Source organism: Lynx rufus, unplaced genomic scaffold (genome assembly GCF_022079265.1).
Source record: "Lynx rufus isolate CCGP_SWC_20201006 ecotype Redwood Valley unplaced genomic scaffold, mLynRuf1.p SCAF_2, whole genome shotgun sequence".
Taxonomy (NCBI): domain Eukaryota; kingdom Metazoa; phylum Chordata; class Mammalia; order Carnivora; family Felidae; genus Lynx; species Lynx rufus.
In genome coordinates, this window is record NW_025814834.1 from 42,777,432 (window position 1) to 42,794,689 (window position 17,258).

General features: G+C 36.5%; 1 protein-coding gene across 1 annotated transcript in view; it reads left to right on the plus strand.

Annotated features, from left to right (window-relative positions):
- TMEFF2 (transmembrane protein with EGF like and two follistatin like domains 2) overlaps window positions 1-17,258 on the plus strand; it is a 230,600-nt gene that overhangs the window by 16,163 nt on the left and 197,179 nt on the right. The window lies entirely within an intron of this gene.

Sequence of the window (17,258 nt, forward strand, 5' to 3'; positions counted from 1 at the left end):
TTTAAATTTGATCTGATGTCAAATAAGCCTTTATTTATGAATTGAATATTCATTGTAAATATCCCAAAAAGTTTTTTTCAAATGAAATACAAACAAAATTCCACCTTTATGCACAACAAGAAAAAAAAAAAGTTAGGTATAATTTCAATAAGAATAATAAAAAGAGAATGTATAAAAACATACATTCTTTTTTTTTTTTTTCTTCAGCGTTTATTTATTTTTGGGACAGAGACAGAGCATGAATGGGGGAGGGGCAGAGAGAGAGGGAGACACAGAATGGGAAACAGGCTCCAGGCTCTGAGCCATCAGCCCAGAGCCTGATGCGGGGCTCGAACTCACGGACCGCGAGATCGTGACCTGGCTGAAGTCGGACGCTTAACCGACTGCGCCACCCAGGCGCCCCAAAAATATACATTCTTGAAGCCTTTCTTAAGCTGTATAAAATGATCAAATGTATGATTCCAAGTCAATTTTAGTGTTTAAATGCAGAATTTGATGAAAGATAAAGAAAAGAAGGCCTTGGGTTCAAGAAAGATCTAACTTATCACACTATCTAGTTTGGGTAATACTTCAAAGATTTATCAAGTTGCTTTATGTAATGAAAGTCTTATTAGTTTAAGTAATACCCGGAGAACACAATTACAGCAAAATATTGGAGAGCAATTTTTCCCATAAAGGCTAAAACTGAACAGAAGTCAAGATTTAGTACCATGAGAGCGTTAAGATGTATTTAATGTCACATGACATTGAACAGTCATTGGATGTTAGGACAGTCTCTCACTACTTCTAAGAAATTGTTTTCCTGCCAGCCCCTCTGGCTGATTAATATAGTGTTCCTAAGAAAGCTTCTCTAATTATTTGGAAAGAAGAGCTTAGAACAAATTAAATGGTAAAGAGAAAAAGAAAGGAAAAAGTTGCTTGAGTAGATATTTCACCATTAGAATATTAAGGAATTAATCAGTTTTAAAAGTGTTGCTTTTGGAAGGAAGTAGTTCGTATGCAAAATTCTGTTTATTTCCCAGCTATAGTTAGTCTTTATATATAGATTACCTACTTTTGCAGATAATTACGTTGAGTTTCGACTGTTCCACTGTTCATGCAACAAGTCTTGTTAATTTTTTTACATCTTTAAAAACAACAAACTCGGGGCGCCTGGTTGGCTCAGTTGGTTAAGTGGCTGACTGCAGTTCAGGTCATGATCTTGCGGGGTCCATGAGTTCTAGCCCGCGTTGGGCTCTGTGTTGACAGCTCAGAGCCTGGAGCCTGCTTCAGACTCTGTGACTCCCACGTCTCTGCCCCTCCCCCACTCACACTCTGTCTCTCAAAAATGAATAAATGTTAAGAAAAAATTTAAAAACAAAACAAACTGGACCACAGAAAATCTTCATTGCTCTTTCTGTTAAAATGTCACAATATACTTTTTTCAATTTGAGTCCCCTATCATATCACACATCATTTCTTCATTTTAATTTATCTTAAGAAGACATGGTTTATGTTTCTGATGGTGGATTCCAGCTTTCATTCATTGTAATTAGCTCATGCATGTGGAAGTGAGGTCAACATCACTCTTCCCTGTTTCAGTCCATATTGAGATCTTTGGTTCAGTGTGTTATCCAGTGATCTAAATAAGGTAGTATGTTTTAGGAAATAATTTCGATGCCGTGAATATGATGTTTATAACTTGAATTTTGTACATTATTTAGAAACCACTCTCCTTTTCTTATTTTCATCTCCTTTTTGCTTTTTACTCTTCCTTTCAATTATTTGTGCTTTATAGTAACTTTGAGGGAAAAAAAAACAAAGCAACTTCTTAAAAGATAATTGTTTTATAAAAAAGAAAGGACATATAACCCATTTAATTGTGAGTTGTACTCTTTTTTTCAATAGTTGTTGTTCTGAAAGTTGTGGTATTGAGTATTTACTCTGTGAAAACTATTTTTTTAAATCAAAGACCAAACATTTTTTAAACTAAATTACTTTTTTTTTTCTAGTCTTTGTCTTACTTTGCTCTGAAATACTAATAGTTTTAATTTTCTTTAATTTTTTTTACTCTACTACAAGGTACCAAAAAAGCTGAGTTAATTAAACCTAAAGACCTAGTTTAGGGTAACCTGAACAATTCCAATCCACATATCCATTGGATTGTACATAAAATATATTTGATTCACTACCCCTGCTATTAAAGAAGATAGTCTTGCCTCTGTATTCTGTCAGAGTTCCTGTTACCAAACATCAGAGGAGCCAGAATCCGTTTCCTTTGAATTAACCAGAAGTGATTAAATGACCTGTGATTGTTTGGTTAATCCATCAATCCTAGCTAGTGATTGTTCTAACAGGTCTCCATAGGATATATTCTCAATAATGTGTATTTAGTTAATAATTGGGGCATATTTGCAAGCACTTTGTATGGTTAATGATTATTTTTCTAATTTCTTTTAACAAAAGTTAATATAATTCCCAACTGGAATGCATTGATCTGAATAGAGAAGTGAACAGATTTATTTGCAAAAACACGTTGTGTGTGTAGCTATTATAAATGATATCATGAAACCTCCAAATCCAAAATCACTTCAAAATACATAAATTTTTATTTTTTTAAGATTTTCCTGTATTTTTTAAATTAATGAATTTTATATTAGCAATGAAGGTTAGAACTAATTACCTTAAAATAATTTAAGTTTAACCCACTTGCACAAGGGCATATCTGTCATTTACTACATTTGAGGGAAATTTTTACCACAATATGAAAGCAATATAAAGGTTTCATGACATTAGTATATATTTTATAGGGAATTTTGAAAATTTTAACTATTGATCTATTTATTCAGATGAAACAGTTCAAAGGGCTAACTTTACTTAGGTAAAACATGTTTACTAATCTCCAACATGATCTGCAAATATGCGTTCATTTATAAAAGTAACTTACAGTGTAATAGGAAACACTGCATACAAATCTTAAAGGTTGGGTTTTCCCATGCCGGTGACTGTGTCCTTTTAGTGTTCAAGAAAACTCACTAATGCAAAGAATAATTTTGTATTATTTGTTTTGAACATAAGACTTGCTGCTTATGGAATTCTGTTTTCAGACAAAAAGTTGGAAATGCATCTACCTCAAATACCCTTTTTGGGTAGTCTCACACTTGAAAAAAAAAAATCAGGATAAACTACAATTAACTATAAATGTGTCCTATAGGAAGGTAATGTGTGGTAACGTGTGGACCAAAGTCCAAAGAATTTAAGAACATAGCTGAAAGAAAAGGGTTGGCGTTTCAAGTACTTATATATATGGAGATTTAATGTTGTAAATAAGAAAACGGGTGTGTGTAGGAGGGATAATAACATCTTATCCTCCCACAGACTTCCTTAAGCAACAAATACTGCAGTAAGAAAAAAGTATTAAAGAAACCTCCTCTTAAAATCCAGGGGTGTGTGGGTGGTTAAAGAATAATTTTTAACCCCTGCTTTTCTCTCAAAGCCTTTTAGTCATATTATAAAGACAAAGCCATGAATATTTTCCTTTATTCTCTTAAAAATATTTCTGGATTTACTGGATTTTTGATAGATTTCTAGAAATAAAAAATAATTCTAGTAAAATTATTTTTTAACTGCTTAAAAATATTTTAACTATTAAAAGAATTATAAATGTATTATCCTGTTATAGGTCTTGAAAACTCCACAAGTCAATTTTAATAACATCTTATGGGAAGTTGTATGATAATATCTTTAGAAATCAAATGTTTCTAAGATGCAATTGGGTGTATTTTCATTTTGTGAGGTAAAATGAAGCACTGGGCCTATTTATACAACTTATGTAATTACATAGCTTCAAAAAGTTAGTTAATAGATGAATATCAGGTATGTATAGTAACAAATCAAATTTACATCCATGACTAGTATCAAGACTGATTTTTAATATCCAGGCAATTGTTGAGATAACTTTAATGTATGAAACCAGTTATGATATATTTTTATTTAATGCAAAGTTGCCCTGTGAAAATTAACTTTGTATGGTATTACTCAGATGTCTAAAATTAGGATGTTTACTTTATATACATTTTGGGTTGAGCGAGAGGTGTTTACAGTGCAACACATTTTAGACCCTAGGCTGCTATTTCTGATTAATGTGGATTGCCAACAATGGGGAAACAGTATTGTAAGAAGTTTGAGAACTTAAAAATTGTTTTTTAAAAATCGTTATGTTTCTAATATGAATTTGAGGATACTCAGGAATTTGGTTGAATTGAACAAGCCTGACAGAACCTAGGTATTGTGGCAAGGTTTCTGCAGCTGTAACAATGAATATGACACAGGTTTTTTGTTTTTTTTTTTTTACTCAAAAGGAGATTACATGTAAATTCTCTTCTTAGCACACAATGGGAAAAATTATGATTCTAATTATCAAAAGAAAAATAATTCCCTGCAGAAATAAAATGTTAAATATACTGTAAATAACAAGGAATTGAATATTCATTCCATAAAATGTTCTTGTATAAGGCGAAGAAATTTTTCTCTTCCGTGTTCCTGTACACATTCCCTTTCCTGACCTCGACTTGTGTCTTCTCTACTTCACTGTCATGGTCAAGTTCCAGCAAACACAATATGCCTCACCATGCATTTTCTCCATGACAGCCAAAATCTGACGGGCATCACTTGTAAGCAGCTTCAGCTTAAATACTGATTCAATAAAGAAATTCTACCATGTATGCAAGGGCTGAGATTCTTTCAGGGCAAGAAAGGGGAGAAAGTGGAAACTTTCCTCACTTTTGTTGTCTTATGCCTGAGAGCTGCTCTTTTGCCTGGAGATGGGCGTATAGCCATCTGAACTGCAACTGAAATCTTATCCCAGCTTTTCCTGGGCTGCAATCCATTGTGCTTTCTCTTCATCTCAAAGAAAAGCAATATTGCAATGGAGTAATGAAACAGAGGTAGAATGAATGAGGAACACGTAATGGATAATAAAATTGGAAAAAATACGAAAAGCAAACAGAAGAAGGGAACAAAGTGAGAATGATGGAAAATGAAAAAGGAGGAGAAAGGAACCTTTGTTATCTACTTGGCTATACTTTGTTTTCAACCTGATTACCATCTTAAACATAAAAATAACTTTTCACCCCAGTAGAATAGTAAGAGTTGTCTGAATTTCTAGAGAAGATTGCTTGAGAATGTGAAATGGATGCTACCAACTTTTGTCTGAATCATCTGTATGGGTTTAAAAAAAAAAAACCTAGGAAAAGAAATGCAATCATTGTGTGTAGGGTGATAGAAATGCTTTGGATTACAAATCAGAAGATATGTATTCTAAATTTTTAATTGGCTTGAAGGCTGCCTATTTGATTTTTACCCTTGTCTCCTTGGAGAATCATTTATCTTATCAGTAAAAGAGAATAATATCTACTTATAGGAAAGATGATTATAACAAACTAATGCAAGGAACTTTGAACTCCAAAAAATTAAAGATGAAATTAAAAGAATATATATTACCTTTGCTCTTTATTCCCATTTATTCTAAGAATATAATTTCTCTGAAGAGTTTAATTAGAAGTTTGAATCTTTTAATCAGTTATTTTTAAATCCACGGTTTAAAGTATTGATGTTGAGATAATGAGAAGAACCCCACGAATCCCATCACAGTTTTCAGTATTTGGAAGAGGCAGCTTGCTCCGTACCTTCAGGGGAAGTAAAATCAGGGTTGATGTCAGAAGAACTGGACTTACGCAAGATAGACAAGAAATGAGGAATAATGTTTAAAATTTCAGAACAATAAATAATTGCTCTTGAAACTAAAATGGCAGGCATATTGCCTCCACAGAAAACCAAAAAAGAAGAAATGAGATGGATTCACAATATAGAGAATTCAGTACACTTACAGGGAAGAATGTACATTAGGGTTCCAAGCATTGAGAAGTTTTTCCAAGACTTGAGCTTCTTAGAAAGAAATTCTTTTAAAATAGGTGGAAAGATTTGATTATAGTCCCACTTGATGTCAGAGCATACTTAGATAAATCTGTAAGGATGCTGATACTTAATACGTAATTATTTGGGTTTTTTTAATTTATTTTTTATTTATTTTGAGAGAGAGGATGTCTGAGCAGGGGAGGGAGAGAGGGAGAGAGAATCCCAGTCAGGCTCCATGGTGTCAGCACAGAGCCCGATGTAGGGCTCAATGTCACGGACTGGGAGATCATGACCTGAGTCAAAATCAGGAGTCTGAGGCTTAACTGACTGAGCCACCCAGGTGCCCTTATAATTATTTGTCAAACATTCCATGGTTTATAAAAAGCACTAAAATAACATTAATTTATTTATCCACCATAATAGCCTTTGGATGTGTGAATAATGACCATGAAGGATAAACAGCTTATCCTCAAACCCAAAAACGGTGCATATGATAACCAAGTCAGTCCTTGAACTCCAAGAATGAAGGAAACTGTAGTGGCACAACTATACCTCTTGCGGTAGCTGTTTATAACAACTACACCAGACCCCATATTCTGTGGTTTATGTAAATCATAAATGCTATCAACACTCATATATGATTTCATTATCCCATCTTCTTACTCCCTTCTCACTCCCATTTTTATTTCTGAATTCATCTGTTCTATTCAACCTAGTACCCAAACGACTATGGGTTTTTGTTGTCTGTTATCTAAGTTAATCATACTCCAAGTCCATGGCACATTATGATTGCCACTTATTCTCCTCTATTCATTTTCTCCTTCATCCCCCATCCCTAATCCCATTCCTTTTTGTCCCCTAAGTATTCACTGTAAGGTATTCAGTATACTTTAAATTATTGTTGGTGGTAGGGGGGGCAGTATGGATATCTGTGTAGCAGCAGGAAGTAATGATTAAAAACACAGGTTCTGGGGTTGCCTGCATGGCTCAGTTGGTTAAGCGTTCAATCCTTGATTTCAGCTCAGGTCATGATCTCATGGTTCATGAGTTCAAGCCCCGTGTCAGGCTCTACACTGACAGCATGGAGCCTGCTTGGGATTCTCTCTCTCTCTTTCTGTCTGCCCCTCCAGCGCTTATGCTCTCTCCCTCTTTCTCTCTCTCAAAATAAATAAATAAACATTAAAAAGAATACATACATACATACATACATACACACACAGGTTCTGGATTTAGAGCCTGTAGGTTTGATCCCATCTCCACCACTTTCTAGCAATGTGACCACAGGCAGGTTACTTAGACTCTGTTTTTAGTTTCTTCATCTGTGATCCTGGCAGGGTTTCCGAAGAAGTAGACCTTGAGGTTGAGATCTGTGCATTCAAAGTTTACTGAGTAGTAGTCTCAGGATCAACATCTGTGCAAGGGAGGAAAGTAGGACTGGGCAGAGGGAGAAGCTGAACTGGTGCAGTTTAAAAAAAGCCACAGCAATGTTCCTACAGAGCTCTTAAGATGGGAGGGCCCCTATTAATTGTACTGAATCAGAACAAATGGGGCTGACCTTCACATCCCTCCATTGATACCCACTGATGTGGGCAACCCCAAAGAGGGAGGGTTGCCTTGGGCCAGGTGGCTCTCTTCTTCTGCACAATAGACCAGGAAAGAGACTCGGCAATGAGCTGTCTGTATGCAACACTCCCCAATAGCTGAGAAGGGGAAAATGTGAATATTGCACCCTGGCCTCCTTTATGATCTTTAAAATTTAAAACAAAGGGAAAAAACAGGCAAAATTTCTGATCTTGTAGAGCTTATTTCTTGTGAAGAGACCCAAACAGTAAACAAATAAACAAGGGAAAATTTAGATTGTCACATGGTAATGACTTCTATGGAGGGGGAAAAATGGGATAAGGAAAGGTTGGGGGAGGGGTGCTGCTAGTTAGCACGGGATGATCCAGAAGGGCTGGACAAAGATAAGGAGGAAATGAAGGAGCAAACCTTGCAGATAAGCAAAGGGAGGGCATTCCAGGATAAGTGCAAAGCGTACTTGGGTGATCCAAGAAGATCAAGGATGCTAGTTGAACTAAAGCAGGGGAGAGGGTGCTTGGAGTTGAGGAAAGGAGGTGGGGGTGAGCCTGTAGACCTTCCTTCAAGGTTTGGCTCTTTCTGTGAGTGAACTGGAAGCCGTGATCTGACTGGTGATTTTGTAAGATCTGTGTTGAGAATGCACTGTGTTGAAGTAAGGGAGGAAGTGGGGAAGAAAAGAGATAACGTTCTTTTGTCTGGTGGCTGTTGATTTGCAGGAATCTGTGGTATATTTTCTAAAGTATCTCTTGTTTGTCTTAGATCTATCAGTTTGCTACCTATCTGAGGGACATTGTCTGTGGTCCTTTATTGAACAGATACTCTAGGTTTTGCTATAGTCTAATCCATTTTTTTCTCTTAAGGTACTTCTTATTTGGGGTTTTATTTAAGATGTCCTTCTTCTGTTTTGATATTTTTAAGCAAGCAGAAAATTTCACTTGTTACCAACACATAGGAATCCCTCTGTATGCCACAGTGCATGCCAAATTGCACAGAATTGGTTTCAAACTTGGATTTGAAAATATAGCCTTTTTTTTTCACCATACTAAATGTTCAATACATATTGTAGCATATGATTTTCCATGTGTACTTAACAAAGAGCAATTTCATTTTCTCTGGTAAATTACACAGTTGTTATAACTCTGGAATAGAGAAAAATCCAGGAATAAATAGAAAACAATGTTTAAATAATGTTAGCATCCTGGCTCAATGAGTCAAACCAAAAGAATTATTCCAGAGCTTGTCAGTTAGTAAACGGGTTCTGAAAAATCTTTTAGTTTTGTATTCCTTGCTGATCTCTTTGAGAAGAATAAAAGGGGAACTAACCGGATTTTAAATAAGGTCTGATGCTTCCAAAAACCTGTTCTACAGATGAATCATTTAAGCTGAATCCAGTCCTAATTAAATATTTCTCATAACCTTAATCTTTCCCCCAATTTTCTCATTTTCCAGCTGCTTTTCTCACTCCTTAATCCCATAGTTTGGCTGAATCGGTGGCTGTTTTGTCATTACCTTCTTTGGGTAAAGGCCACAAACAGAAAACTCATTATTATGAAATCAGTTAAAGAGGAAACCCATTTTTATGATGGCTTCTATGTAAAATTGATGTGCTCTGCACATATTTGTTCTTGGCAAAATTGAGAAATTTCTCATGATCTTGTAAGCACTAAATTAGGACAAGAGTCATTCCAGATACACTGACTGTCCTCTCCGGAGACCATAGCACTAACAGAAAAACATGACCTTTGGCAAGTAGAATTTCTGACACATCGATATTAGTGGTATTGGTGGAAACTTGGTGAAAAAATATGTTGAGCTAGAGAGCGTCATCTTTTCTCAACCCTTCGAGCTTTGTGATGCCTTTTGAGATTTTAAGGGTTGGAGAGTTTACAATGTTGAGGACTTACTCAGTTGCTCAAAAGACAACCATAATAGCAGCTTGGATGTGGTTGTCTTTGAAAGTAGGTGTTATTTTTAAATATAATTAAAGAGAAACACAGCTGGCAGTTTAGAAAAAGAAGGGAATTAGTAGTAAAGTTATTATACTGCATCTTAAATGGTGGGATGGTATGAAATGGTTATATTCTGGAAGCTCACACTCTCACTGCTTTTGAGGTCCATGCTGTCCAATGTTCAGACATTGATTAGAAAACTCCCTTGGCCTTTCACTAAGAGAGAGCTCCTGTATGCCGAGCTGTGCTTGGAAATGGAATGTGGCAGAGTTATAAAGCCAGTCCAGTCCTATAAATCAGCATGCTCTGTGGATTTTCCATTGTGGACAGTTCTCAAATCTATATCTCCAGACCATCCACCAATCCCCTATTTCAATCCCTAGGCATTCCTCGTCTATAACGTTGAAAAAAAGCCTCCTAACAGGTCTCCCTGCTTTCAGTCTTGTCATCCTAATTTTTTTCTTACTCACACAGTCAGAATGATTTATATTAAACACTTATCTGAGCATATCATTGCCCTGCTTACAACCCAACAATGGCTGTCCATCTTCCTTAGAATTAAAGTCAGTCTTCTAGTAGGAGAAACAAAGACCTCCAGAATTAGTCCAGTACCTGCCTGTCTATACTCATCACTAGTCTTCTTCACCTCAGACTTGCCACTCCAGTATACCTTTTCATTGACAGTAGTTCATTGGAATACAACACAATTGATTTCGTGCCTTTTTGCTTTGCTCATGCTCTTCATTCTTCCCCATGCTTTTGCCTAAATATTAGTCACCTTCCAAGACTAAATCAGGGATCAGACTCTACAGGAAGATTTCCTTCGATCTCCTGATTGGTCTAAATACCTCTCACCGATTCTCCTTTGTATCATCAAACTAATTCGTTGAAATAATCTGTTTGTATATTTGTCTGGAGGTAATTGTTATTAACACTCTTATATACACAGGCCACAAGACCTGGTGCTTAGTAGGATCTCATTAAATGTTTGCTCGGCTGAACTAAGGCTCTGACAGTAACAGAAAACAAGTGTGCTTGAATTTCAAAATGTTTCCTTCGCATTTGCAAACTACAGCTTAAATTATTTGAAATCCAAAATAAAAGTTGAATGTGAAGGGCTTTATGTACTGAAAAAACCTGTAGAATTATCTTAATTTCATAGAAAAGGACTGAAAAACAACAAACCCCAAAATTAGAGCATGTCCCATCCCACCAAGAACAGGCGAGAAGATGATATTCATAAACCTAAACCAGCTTCAAAATTAAGCACCCACTTATATATCCTTATGTATACAAAACTCAAAGAAAATAAAGGTAACCAAAGAGAATTCTGGCGAAAATAGGCTGCAAGCTTAATCTGAAAGGCTTTTTTCCATTGCCTTTTCTTTGTTTTTGAAGAGCATCAACTGATACTAGTATATCAACGTGTTCACTTGTGATTTACCTCATTCTCCTAAAAGTCGTGTGTGAGAAAAAAAAAAATTGAAGTTATTTTAGGATTCTAGTTAGTTAGTTTGTAGGTAATTGAGGTAATTTTACCCTATGTGAGTACTTTATTTCACATCCAAATTACTTATTAAAATAACCAAATGACTTTGGCCAGAGAACAGAATCATTTGGAAATCCACTTGATGCTTTCATTTATTTGACATTGAACTAGTGAAAAAAGCCTGTCTTTTCTGAGTTTTCAAGGAATTACAATGATTACCCCACATAAAATGTACTTTAGCATCAAAGAATATTACTTGCAAAATAGAACACTGGGTATTTGTTCCTTCCATCTAGAAAGCTTCTTAACCTAATGAGATAAGAACGGGACTCTGTGAGCTTCAGCTGTTATGAGATATGCAGCAATATAGGGAAGAGGAAAAAGGAGCCTCCACGTGATGCCACGAAGATTCTAGAGGAATGATTTTAGAGTATGTCACGTCACTGTTCGAGACTGAAAGTGAAGATACTACCAGCAGAATTCCATAGAACTGTGCCAGGCATGTAGTTAGGCACTTAATAAATATTGGATGAAATAATGGGTGGATAAATGAGCTGACTGGGCAATGATATCCACTCCTACAATAGCAATTAATTGATGTGCATGTGAATATGGACTGATGTGCATGTGAATAGAGACACCATTCCTTAAGAAATGAGAAGAGAGTGACTATATTTATTTTATCAACTCCAAGCCACACCCCTCACCCCCCCTTTCCACCCCATCTATCCCCCCCCCCATCCATGAAATAGGAACAATGTGCTAATGCTGTGCTCAGATATAAAAGAACAGATTTGTGATTGATAAAAAGGAGAGTTTGGAGGAACAAGGCAGGAGGGCAGTCTGATGAGAGAGAAAAGGATGTTCCAATGCAAAATTTCAGAAGAGAGGAGAAAGCAGCGAGGTTTAATATTTTGTAGAAATAGAGTTTTAGTGTCCAAGTAAGAAACAAAACAGGTGGAATTTTAAATAGACTGGGTAGACTATTGTTGCTTATAGGTTCCGACTTTTAACATCTCTTTGCATTATTAACCCAAATGATATTTACTCATTTAATGCACTTCCCTCCTCGATTGTTTCTGTACTCCCTACACATTTGTTTTGAGAAGAAACCGAGAAAAATGTGTCGCAGGCATAGATTTTCTTCCTAACTCTACCACATATACATTTTCCTTTCCATCTAAAATAGCACTTAATGCTGCCGGCACATATTTCATTAGGAAAAAATCAGTTTCATTCTGGCCAGACAAGACAAAGGTGGAAATCAATGTTTAATACTGCTGAGTAGGAGAGCTGAAACCTTCCCCTCCGCTGGAACTTCTGAAAATGTGTTCTGTGGAACTTGAATGCTTCAAGATGCTATTATACCAGAGTCTCCAGGTAAGTGAGATTGGGAAATGCAGTATATTTTCGTTCCTTTTGAAGAGTCACATATTGGATGACGACCTTGTTTCCGTTTGCCCGAGACTTTTCTAGTTTTTTTTTTTTAAAGATTTTATTTTTAAGTAATCCCCACACACAGCGTGGGCTCGAACTCACAACCCCGAGATCAACAGTTGCACACTCCAGCAACGCAACCAGCCAGGCGCCCCGAGACTTTTCCAGCTTTAGCACAGAAAATTCAGCAAATTCCTCAGCCCTGTTAAAAGTGGGACCATTGATCACCTTAGTCACATGCAAAAGACTGAAATATCTTCCAGTGAGAAGCAGGTTAAATTCTGTTTAAACCATGTTTTTCAAGAACTCCTGACCATGAAACATTTTTCTTAAACAAAGATATTAAAAATCAAAGGACTTGGTCATCTGTGGTACACCTTGAACTCCAAATGATTGGCTGGATGAATTTATGAAAGGGACTTCTGTTATACTCAAGGAAGTATTGGGTTCAACAAAGAATTTTTTTCTGAATTCAGAGATATTTTTCTCACTTTTTCTAAGTAGTTTTTAGCTCTAACTATCCAAGAATTAAAAAGTACTATTTCTGACATTTCTAGCACACGGTATTTACTGATAATGCTGAGGGAGCATTTCTTTTGACAAAGTTCCTAATTTTTGTACCTCTGGGACAAGGCCAAGCAGACGAAAAATTCAATAGCTGCATACTACTCCCAGAGCTTCCTGGAATGATAAGGAATAGACGGAAAAGTGCTTCAAATAGGGTGTGATTTTTAGGTATGCTGCTTTCCAACTGAGTCATAGGAACTGATAAAGACACATCGGTGCTAATTTACAAAGATGTGTGTATGTATAGTTACATAAGCCACTAACATTCATATAGCTTCTCTTCTCTAATAATTAAGCCCAGTGTAACACTCTAAAGACTAATAGACTAATACTTTTATTAACAAACTTAATGAATGCCTGCTATGTGTCAGGTTTTTATAGCCAGGCAGTAAATACTTACTATAACTGTTCAAGAAAAGCATATCAGCACCGTTTTCCAATGAAGAAAATAAAAGACACAAAGTCTGAGTTACTTGTCCAGGACCGTGTAGTTAGTGGCACAGCCAGGGGCTTAAACTCAAGCCCCTGAAGGTCCTACTTGTCCCCTTTCTCTGATGTTTCATGTGAAGTCTGCCATATATTTTAAAGTCAGGGATTTAAATTTAAAATCTATAATCTTTTATGTGAAAATATATTAAACATCTATGAATTTGAAAGGGAAGTAGCTGTGAAGTAGGAAATTTGCACTAATTGGGGAAACATCTATGCTATTTATTTTGTGTGATGTGACCTGGGGTTGAACTTCTTGGTGTGTGCACACGTGCATGCACAAACACACACACACACACACACACACACACACACACACAGATTTTTTATTCAAAGAATGTATTCCATGTGGTTTTTGATAACATAGTACTTATCCATATATTATACTGTATATTCTCCTAGTATGGATAATATAGCATCATGCTATTATACTTTGTGCCAGCTGTGCTTTAGATGTTTGGGATACAGAAGAAGTCCCTGTTAACATGAAGCCTAATTCTCAAGGGAAGAAACAGACATAAAATAAGTAAATAAAGAGATAAGAACATTTCGTCGAGTGATCGTTTCTTTTAATAAAGTAAAGCAAAGTGATATAATACAAAGTGACTGCGTTTTGTGGGAAGAGAGAGATTTGCACTGAACTCCTGAATTATAGAAAAGAAAGGTGCTCCAAGATCCAGAGGCAAGGCATTTGAAGCAAAGAAAGAGCAAATGTGAATGCTCTAAGGGAGAGCTTAGTGAAATCCAGAAAACAGGAAGAAACTAAGTATAGCTTGAGCAAAACGATGAGCAGGAAGATGGGAAGCAGAGAGTGGAGAAGTGATAAGGAATTGGATTGTATTCATAATGTCAGGGGAAGCCTTAGAAAGGGAGTAATACAATCTGGCTTATATTTTTGAAAGACTACTCTCTGCTGTGTGGACAATGAATTGTAGATGAAATAAGAGAGGAAGCAAAGAAACCAGTACAAAGGATTATTGTGGCAGGACAGGTAAAGATGACCTTGACCTGGCCAGGGTAGTGGCAACAAAGATAAAGAGAAGGTGACAGATGTACTGGTGCCCCGTATTTACTCAAATCACTTTCCATCCCTTTCCATAATGATGCTGGTATGAGCAAAAGTGTTATATGCCAATGTAAAGAAGGATCTGGAAAGAGAAAGGAAAAAAGATAATCCCGTCACCTCATTTTGTAGTCCTCAAATTCTCCATTCACATTCCACATGAATGAAAAGAGAGCTTTACTTTAGGACATGAAAATGTTTCATAAAAAGTATCACTAAAACAACAACAACAAAAAGACTAAGCCCATGCATTGAGCCTATTATACTTATCTAAGGCAATTTTCTCAGACTTCAAGAGGAAAGCAGATTGATGTACTTTTGGGATTTTCAACCAGTGGCTTTCCAATAAAGCCTTCATAGGATAATAGTGTTTTTGTTTTTCATTTACCATTTTTAACGTATACCACTTAAGCGTCACCACTGGTGTGGCAGTAAAAGGTAAAATATAAAACTACGCAGCTCTATAATTTGGCCTTTAAATGGCTTTATGTATTTATATTCTATGTAGGATATGTAACAGATTGTGATAACAGAATCCAATATAATCAAATTGCAGCCTTACGAATATAGCAAATATCATGAAACAGCTCCCTTCTGCTGACTCAAAGAGTGGGAGTTCCATCTCTTTCATTATATTTTTTCTGTAACAGCTTATCACTAGCAACACCTTTGTGGCAGTTCCGCTCTGTCAATGCGAATGTCCCCACAGTAGCACTTTTACCTATATTTACCATGATTCTCACATTGAATTTTTTTTCCTCTGGAGACAACTAATTTGAGTGTCTTGAAACATAAAACTTACGGCTTCCACTTGTAGTTTCCCAGTTCACATAGGTATATATTAGAAGTCACTTTCAAATGCAAAAAAAAAAAAAAAACCCAAAAAACAAAAAAATCCCGAGGCCCTCAGATAGACTTTGTTTGACCTCCATGCTGCTACCCTATTTTATTTCTCTAAAGCCTGTAGCCTCTCACGTCTGCTGTTATAGGGCAAAATGATACATGTGCTGCTAGAGAGATATATGAACACCACTACATTTAAACTCTGCTTGTCGGTATGTTGAAATGCAAATGCAGACACCAGAACATCCTGAGAGTGGCATCATTTAATTCACTCTCTCTCTCCTGTCCAGTCTTGGGTGGGGATTTAAAAGGTGCTGTTAAATATTTGTCAAGATGTCTTTGGCAGAGATTATTTTTGAATGAGTATGGTTGTTTTTCTGTTTTGTTTTGTCTAGGGTGGTTATTTGATTTTTTTAAAACTTGTTTAGCTTCTCCTCCTCTTTAACCTTAAATTGTGATTCTCTTATACTCTGGAACTCACAGGGGTCACCCTTACTGGATTCATGAAGTGGGAATAGTGTTGTACCAGTAGGGGGAGCTCATACCATGCCTATATTGTGGGTTGTAGCAAAGTTTCTTCTGTAGGTTTGTACAGTTAGGGTGGAGCTATTTAAACTCTAAAGCCAACAAAGATCATGGATTGGAATAAAAGTTATTTACCCCAGTTGAAAAGTTGTAATTTGCTAAAATTGTCAATCTCAACTACGGTAAAAGTTTAGGTGACTTGGGTGGATGAATCTGCATGCCATGGTTGAATTTTTTCAGATAGCTAAAATGTGGGGCTTTAAGACAGTTTAAAAGATTTCTTCCCTGTCATATGTGTACTTTCCTCCGTAAGTAATAGACTCAACACCTAATGTGAAGGGTTTTTGTTTGTTAATGACTGTGGGTCAATGTAAACATGGCAGGCCCCAGATGAAAGTGACAGTGGATATAGGGTTGAATGGATACTGCTTTTACTTTTAGACTTGTTTTTCCTCATAAATGTGTCTTAAATAAGTTTACTAAGTTGGCGTCAAATATTGTCTGACAGTCACCGGGATCATTATTAGCTAACTTTCACCCAAATCACTGAGGACTCAGGGCTTGAAGCATCCTCCTCCCATTCTTTTTTCTTCCTCAAGGTTGTTATGGCCTTTGAGTTGTCAGCACCTTTCAAAATACTCTCTGCAATTTTAGACTCTCTAATATGGTGGACGTTGAGCACTTTTTTGTGAATGTAGTTTTTTTCTTCTCCCCCAGTATTTAATGTGTTCACAGGAGATGCTCATTTCTTACACTTTATTGAGCATCCATTTAATACCAGGCACTGAAGGAGAGACCCAAGGTTAAAAAATAAAAATGAACAAGACTGACTTCTCCCCACAACGAACTGATGATCTGGGCAATCCAGCACTAGCGTGCTGGGAAAAGAGTGGTTCCAAAGCCAAGTTTTCTTCATCAGAAGAAAAGGACACAGCCATCTTCAACCTAGTCTGAATGTTTGACTTTCAAATCATTTCTCACTCAAGCCACTTGTCTAATTGCTTACATTATGTATAATAAATTTGAAAGTTTTTGCGTGTGGAAGTGCACAATGCCTACGTTTGGATGGACCTCACTTATGTAATCACTTATGTCGTATAATTTTCACCCAGAGGAATGTGCTATTTCATTGGTAGAATCTGTGTGGAAACACTGGTGTGCAAGTGGCAGGATGGGAGACAGAGCAGAGAGGAATGTGAGGTGAAATGGGAAGAGGAGACTGGAAGGTGGAAAAATGTTCCCGGGCATTGGCTCTTGTTTCCTCAGGGTGAGCCCCACAATTATCTAGCAGTTTTCTAGCAATAAAATAGCTGTCCTATGGTCGATAAGCCTTTAGCATGACAGAGTGATGACCCTAGACTAGATTCTCAGATTTAAATACCTCCTTGATTCCCACAAAGCAAAAGCTCTTTTCTCCTATCTC